This window comes from Gossypium hirsutum, chromosome A04, assembly GCF_007990345.1.
Source record: "Gossypium hirsutum isolate 1008001.06 chromosome A04, Gossypium_hirsutum_v2.1, whole genome shotgun sequence".
Classification (NCBI taxonomy): Eukaryota; Viridiplantae; Streptophyta; class Magnoliopsida; order Malvales; family Malvaceae; genus Gossypium; species Gossypium hirsutum.
The window spans coordinates 66,863,553-66,872,069 of NC_053427.1; positions in this window are offsets into that span (position 1 = coordinate 66,863,553).

Consider the following 8,517-nt stretch of genomic DNA (forward strand, 5'->3'; position numbering starts at 1 on the left):
GTAAAGGATCCCGTCCGGACAGATAATGTAGGATGGCAACAGCGCCGACTGAAACCCCCCACTGTTGCAGGGAAGAGGAGAAAGGGTCGGGAAGCCTTCTCCAAATGAGATGCATGGTACACTGAGTTCGTTTACGAACCAAATGTACGACCTCCCCCACCCCCCCTCCCACCTGTACCCCGATGCCTCAAGGTAGGATTGATAAAATTTCACAGAACCCCCGTTGACAAATTCGTAACAAGGCGAAATTTAGAGCAAAATGATGATGATGCAAAGCAGAGTTCGGCTTAAATCTTCGGTATTTGATGATTATCTTGCACACCTGAAGAATGTTTGAAATGTGCTACATCTTGTTGAGAGATTCAACCTATATTGTCGAAGACTTGATTCGGTGGTACGAAAGAGAGGGTAACCTGGGAATTCTTCAAGAAGAGTTTCGAAGAATATATTAGTGAAGGTTTATTGATCAGAAATGTAAAGAGTTTCTTGAGTGAAGCAGTAATATGACAGTCTCAGAATATGAAGAGAGTTTGTTCGATTAAGTAAGTATGCCAGGGAATATGTTCTACAGAAGCCAAGATGTGCCGACGATTTGAAGACGGGCTTAACGAAGACATTAAAGTATTTTCGGGATCCTTGAACTAAAAGAAATAGTAGTACTGTTGATCGAGCTTGCAAGGCTGAAGAACTACTTAAAGAAAAAGAAAAGGTAGAGGCTGAGACTAGAAATTGGAAGAAAAGACCGATGAGCGGTTCATTTTCACAGCAACCTAGAAAGTCAAGGAATATGAATCCTCGTTCCCAAGCTTCAGCTGGGCAATCATATGGGAATTATAGGAAGCAAAATGTGGGTCCTAATCCCAGACTACTTCGGCAGCCAGTGTAGGGAACTCGAGATTTGTTAAACCTGAGTGCCAGCGGTGTGGTAGAAATCATTTTGGTCCGTGTAGAGCAAATGAATGTTTTCGATGTGGTTCTCCGGATCATTTTATTAGAGACTGCCCAGAGAGAGCTGAAAAAGAAAAATTTCAGAATACAAAAGCTAGTGGTGCAGACTCGAGAGGAAGATATTCGAGAAAAGCTGGAAATGAAGCAAGCAGCAAGAATGTAGCCAGAGATTCAGTAGCTAAATCTGAAGTAAGGGCTCCAACTAGAACTTATGCCATAAAGGCACGTGAAGATGCTTCCTCACCTGATGTGATTACCGGTACATTTTCTCTCTATAATGTTAATGTTATTGCTTTGGTTGATCCCAGTTCTACTCATTCATATGTATGCATGAAACTGGTGTCTAGTATGAATATACCTGTTGAGAACACAGAATTTATGATTAGAGTGTCGAACCCGTTAGGCAAACAAATGTGGAAATGCAGATGAAACTCGCAAAAGGGTTGAAGTAGATAAATCAGATAAAAAAAAAAAAAAAAAAAAAAAAAATAAATAAGGCATTATCTAGTATGATTTCTTCGATGTCGGCTCAGAGATATCTGAGAAAGGGTTATGAAGCTTATTGGCGTATGTAATAATACAAAAGAAGTTGAAAAGAAAGTTGAATCAGTGCCGGTTGTGTGTGAATTTGCGGACGTATTTCCAGAAGAATTGCCGGGTTTGCCTCTAGTCAGGGAAGTAGAATTTGGTATTGATTTGATACCGGGAACAGCTCCGATTTCGATTGCTCCGTATAGAATGGCACCAGCAGAGTTGAAGGAATTAAAGTCGCAGTTGCAAGAGTTGACTGATAAAGGTTTTGTGAGACCGAGTTTTTCACCTTGGGGTGCTCCCGTGTTATTTGTGAAAAAGAAGGATGGTTCTATGAGGTTGTGTGTTGATTATCGGCAGTTAAACAATGTGACAATCAAAAACAAGTATTCGTTGACAAGAATTGATGATTTGTTTGATCAGCTAAAAGGAGCGACATGGTTTTCAAAGATTGACTTGAGATCTGGGTATTACCAACTGTGGGTAAAAGAGTCGGATGTGCCTAAAACTGCTTTTAGAACAAGGTATGGTCATTATGAATTTTTAGTTATGCCATTCGGATTGACAAATGCTCCTATTGTGTTTATGGATTTAATGAATCGCATATTTCGGCCATACTTGGACAGGTGTTTATAGATGATATTTAATTTATTCAAAAGATGAGACAGAGCATGCTGAGCATTTGAGGATAGTTTTGCAAACTTGAGAGATAAGCAGCTGTATGCTAAGTTTAGTAAAAGTGAATTTTGGCTCCGGGAAGTTGGATTTTTGGGTCATATTGTTTCAGGTGATGGTATACGGGTTGATCCTAGTAAATTTTAGCCATTGTTGATTGGAAACCACCGAAAAATGTAACTGAAGTTAGAAGTTTTTTGGGGCTAGCTGGGTATTATCGGCGGTTTGTAAATGGGTTTTCTATAATTGCTGCTCCTATAACTAGATTACTCCGAAAGGATGTTAAATTTGAATGGACGGAAGAATGTCAACAGAGTTTTGAAGAATTGAAAAAGTTATTAACAGAGGCACCAGTGTTAGTACAACCCGAATTAGGTAAAGAATTTGTGGTGTATAGTGATGCTTCTCTAAATGGTTTGGGGTGTGTGCTCATGCAGGAAGGAAAAGTGGTGGCATATGCTTCGAGGCAGTTAAACCTCATGAGAGGAATTATCCTACTCACGATTTGGAATTGGCTGCGGTGGTGTTTGCTTTGAAAATTTGGCGACATTATTTGTATGGTGAAAAATGTCGGGTATATACCGACCACAAAAGTCTTAAGTACTTGATGTCACAAAAAGACTTGAATTTGAGACAGCGAAGATGGTTGGAGTTATTGAAAGATTACGAGCTTGTTATCGATTATCATCCTGGAAAAGCGAATGTGGTTGCTGATGCTTTGAGCAGAAAGTTGTTGTTTGCTTTGAGAGTTATGAACACTCAGTTGAAAGTGTCAGATGATGGTTCGATTCTAACAGAGTTAAGAGCAAGACCGATGTTTTTACAAGAGATTTCTGAAACTCAGAAAAATGATCAAGATTTGCTAGCCAAAAGAAAACAGTGTGAAGCTGATACGGGATCAGATTTCAGAATTTGTGCCGATGGGTGCTTAATGTTTAAAGATCGGATTTGTGTACCGAAGAATGAGGAATTGATTCAAAAGATCCTACAGAAACACATGGTGGTTATTTCTCGATTCATCCGGGTAGTATGAAAATGTATAATGACTTGAAGAAAATGTATTGGTGGAATGGAATGAAAAGAGATATATCAGAGTTTGTGTCCAAATGCTTAATTTGTCAACAGGTGAAAGCTGAACACCAAGTACCTTCGGGATTACTTCAGCCTATTATGGTTCCTGAATGGAAATAGGATCGGATTACTAAGGATTTTGTTTCAGGATTGCCATTGACTCCAAGAAAGAAAGATGCCATCTGGGCAATAGTTGACAGATTAACTAAGTCGGCTCATTTTATCCCGGTACGTACGGATTATTCTCTTAACAAGTTGGCTGAACTGTATATTAGAGAAATTGTTAGATTACACGGAATACCATTATCGATTATTTCAGATAGAGATCCAAGGTTTACCTCGCGATTTTGGCAAAAGTTGCAAGACGCGTTTGGTACAAAGTTAAATTTCAGTACTGCTTTTCATCCACAAACTGATGGACAATCAGAAAGAATAATTCAGATTCTTGAAGATATGCTTAGATGTTGTGTATTGGAATTTCAAGGAAGTTGGGAAAGATACTTACCATTGGTGGAATTTGCTTACAATAATAGTTATCAGACGAGCTTGGAAATGGCACCTTATGAAGCATAATATGGTCGTAAGTGTCGAACGCCTTTGTATTGGACTGAACTCAAGGAAAATCAGATTTATGGAGTTGATCTAATAAAAGAAACTGAAGAAAAAGTGAAGGTAATTCGAGATTGTTTGAAAGCTGCTTCAAATATACAGAAATCTTATGCAGATTTAAAACGAAAGGACATTGAATTTCAAGTTGGTGATAAAGTATTTTTAAAGGTGTCTCTGTGGAAGAAAGTCCTTAGATTTGGACGGAAGGGCAAATTAAGTCCGCGTTTTATTGGGCCGTATGAAGTAATTGAAAAAGTTGGACCAGTAGCATATCGGCTAGCATTACCACCTGAACTAGAGAAGATTCATGATGTGTTCCACGTATCTATGTTACATCGGTATCGTTCGAATCCTTCACATGTAGTTTCACCGACAGAAATTGAACTACAACCAGATATGACCTACGAAGAAGAACCGATTAAGATTTTAGCTCGAGAGGTCAAACAACTAAGGAATAAAATGTTGCACTTGTGAAGGTGTTGTGGGAAAGGCATGGAGTAGAAAAAGCTACATGGGAATCCGAAGAAACTATGAGAAATCAATACCCACATCTATTTACAGGTAAGATTTTCGAGGACGAAAATCCTTAAAGGGGGAGAGTTGTAATATCCCGAATTAGGGCCTAATCGGAATAGTGGTTTCATGACCACAAATCCGAGATAGAAATAATTATTTATGATTATTTGAGGTTTATGATATGATTGCATGATTGTGTGAAAATTTCGTGATGAAATTCTATGCCTAAAGTGCTTAAATTGAAAGTAGGGACTAAATCGAATAAGTTGCAAAATTGCATTCTAGAAGTTTTTAGTATGAAATTGTTTTGGAATATTAATGAGGAGGTCTTAAATAGCAATTTGACCAATTTTAAGTTCATGGACAAAATTAGGACATGGAAGGAATTTTTGGAAAGTTTAGTAGTAAGGGTATTTTGGTCATTTAGTTATTAAAATGAATTAAAAACAAAATTAAAAGCCAATTTTTGTCCATCTTCTTCATTAGGCCGAAATTTCAAGGGTTCTCCATAGCTAGGGTTTGTTTCAAGCTTCCAAGCTCCATAGTAAGTGATTCCAAGCCCCGTTTTTAATGATTTTTACGTTTTTGAGATCCCGGTAGCTCGATTAAGCTTATGCTAACAATAATTCAACTTAGGGTTCATATTTGGAAAAATACCCATAGGTGAAATTTGTGTATTTTGATGATTTATGATAGAATATAGGGTTTTAAATTATGTTAGACAACTTGTGCGACTCGGTTTTGAGTGAAAACGAGTAAAAGGGCTTAATCGGTAAAAATACCTAATAGTCATAAGTACATGTTAGAGTGAGAATTTGATGTTGCCATAGAAGAGAAAAGTGATCAGCATGTTGTAAAACATAAGAATAAGGAATAAATTTTAATCCCGAGCCTAGGGGCAAAAATGTAAATATGCAAAAGTTTAGGGGTAAAATTGTAATTTTGCCAAATTTTGAGTTAAGGATTAATTTGATAATGTGAGTATTAAATAAGCTAAATGTGTTATTTTAGATCAAGAAAGACGTGGAATCGACCTCAATCGAGGAAAAGAAAAGATTGTGGACTAAATTGCAAAATCTTTGTATTTTGGTACCAAGGTAAGTTCATGTGTAAATAATGTAGCATAATGGTCATTTTTAAGTTATTGATGTTAATTATATATTATGCTAAATTTTATTATGAAATGTATGCTTTGTGGTTAATTTCAAATAATATGTAAATTATGTGAACTACTTGTTAAATATAATTGTTACCGAGTATTGATTTCGGCATTCTACGGAAGACGGTAAGGATAAGTGTTTGAGGAAAAAGCCCGTTTGAACCTTAGGAATAGATTAGGATACAAGTGACATGTCACTAGGATGGTTGAGCATCCGAACTCGTTGAGTTGAGTCCGAGTTCACATATGGATGCGAATGTCCGAACTCGTTGAGTTGAGTCCGAGTTCACTTATGGATGCGAACGCCCGAGCTCGTTGAGTTGAGTCCGAGTTCGCTTATGGGCGGGTTACATGATTGCTTGATTGAATATGTGGCACTTATTTGCAAATTATCCATGTATCCGAATTATATTCCGATGTGTTCAACGGGTAAAGTTCTACTCAATGGAGGAATATTCGAGATGTAAAGAGAAGTATTGGTGAGTGATGTGAAATGGATATTTTGGACAGGTATGTATTTAACCCTCGGGTTGAGTATTGATACAACCACTATAAGGTAATAAGATGATGAAAAATGATTAGAAATGTGATATGTGTTTTAGTGATGTATGCTAATGTTGATTGGTATAACTGTTTGTTATGTTACTTATTATTTGCATATGAACTTACTAAGCATTTATGCTTACTCCCTCCTTCTTACTCATTGTAGTTTTGGACAAGCCAGCTCAGGAGTCGGGATAGGTCGAAGGCTCAGTCACACTATCCGGAAGACTTTTGGTAAATGGCTTGTAAATTTAAGTATGGCATGTATAGCAATATACCTATTTTGTGTAAATGATCTTATGGTATGGTTGTGGAAGGGTTGAGGAAATGCTTGATAATGATAAATTATGAAAATGGTTAGTGTAGATTATGTTTGATGTTAAGGAAAACTATTAAGATACTTAGTGCATAAAAAGTCATAAAAAGGATGAAATTTGCCATAAACAGAATACTGCAGCAACACTGACGCGAGTTTGAAAATTTATTAAAAATCATAGAAATTGAATTTAGTGATGGAATACATATCAAATTGAAGCTTATTATGTCTAGTTTCACATGAAACAAATGAAACAGGTAAAGGAATTATATGTTAGAAGATATTTGAATTTTAGTGAAACAGAGTCATAGCAGTTTTTGAATCCCCTGTTCCAACTTTAGAAATTCATTATAAATTATAAAGATATAATTAGGTGGTATATTTTATATCCTCAGAATCCTTATTGAGTCTAGTTTTAGTAGAAACAAATCTCATAGTCATATGAATTTTGTACGGAGAGAAATGTGGTTCGTAGTAAACAGAGGTCAGACCAGTCGAGTCCTGAAATAGGGGTAACTTTAACTAATAAACTGTACTAATTGGCCCAACCAAAAATTTTAGAAAAAATTTAGTAGATAGGTATATGAATCTAGATTCAGGAAAAATTTACGGATCTTGATTTCGAGTTTCGTAACTCGAGATATGATTTTTCTTGTGACTGTGACGCAAGTAGCTGAAAAGCTGTGAATGTAGAAACAATAATCCAAAGTTCTAAAAATGTTAAACTAAGCTTAGTAACACCTCATACTCGACTCCGGCGATGGTCTCGGGCATGGGGCCGTTACAGAGTAACTTGAACTGAATAGCTATTATCAGGTGAGAAATTTCGAGGATAAAATTTTCGTTAGGGGGGAGAGTTCTAACAAACCGTTTTTTAGTGGAGTCAAAAGTGGCTTTGGGGCGAAACATTTGTCGAGTAAGTTCGTAAATGTTATTATTTAATATTTACGAGTCAAGTATGGTATTAAAATAAATTTTGAATTTGCAATTTATGCTATTTGAATGATTTATTAGGTTTAAGTGGTATGACCCTAAAGTCAAGTGGTTTTAGAAAATGAGGTATCGGGACCTCATTTCTGTAAATCGAGCCATAAATATTTAAAATATTTACAGAGTGTTATTAAGGTTGTATTAAAGTTTTGTTAATAAATTTTGATGTTTAAATGATTAATTAATTAGAATGGACTAAATTGTAAAGATGTGAAATTTAATGGCTATAGCTTTATTTGTATTTAATGGATATCAAAACATAAAATAAGGTCTTAAGTAGTCATTCAACCAATTTTAAGGTTAGTGTATGATCATGGTTTGGCATTTGGTGAAATTTGGTTTATTATTTAAGGGTAAAATGGTAATTAGGTAATTAAACTTAAAATTAGGTAAGAAAAAAGATGATTTCATTTGGGGAAGAGGATGACCGAAACACCATTTTTGTAGGGAAGAAGCATTCGGCCAAATTGATTTTGATGCATGGTAAGTGTTTTGATTCTGTTTTTAATGATTTTTTATGTTTTAAGGCTCGTATTAGCTTATTCTAGCTAACTCGGGGGGCAATTTGTTAAATTGTTAAATGTTTAGAATTTTACCATCGTTGAATTTGAGATTTTATTAAAAGTTTATGGTAGAATCTTAAGCTTGGTTGCTAGATAGGACTATTTTGTAAAGTAGTTTTTGGTAATTTTAATGTTTAAGGACTAAAATGTGAAATTAGTAAAAGTAAAAGGACTTTCTATGAAATAACAGTAAATATGGGCTGTAATAGGGTTCCAAACAATTAGGCTAAACTTGAAATTGAATAAAAATGGTTAATTTGCATGTTTTGGGCTTAAGGACTAAATTGTATAAAAGAAAAATGTTGAGGACAATTTTGTAAAAATGTAAAAAAGGAATTGTTGCATAAAATGAATTGATTTTTTTGTTAGAATTAGTAAATTAAATGGAATTATTATTTTAGATCAAGAATGAGTAGAAAATCGAGGAGAACAAAAAATTATCACATAGCCCATGTACTTAGTCATTACTGCAATTTAATTTGGTAAGTTCGTATGAACTGTAATCGTCATAATGTTATTTAAATTAAATGCTTACTATGTTGTTATTAACTTAAATGAATCAATATATATGAGAATGCATCCACATTATGACAAAT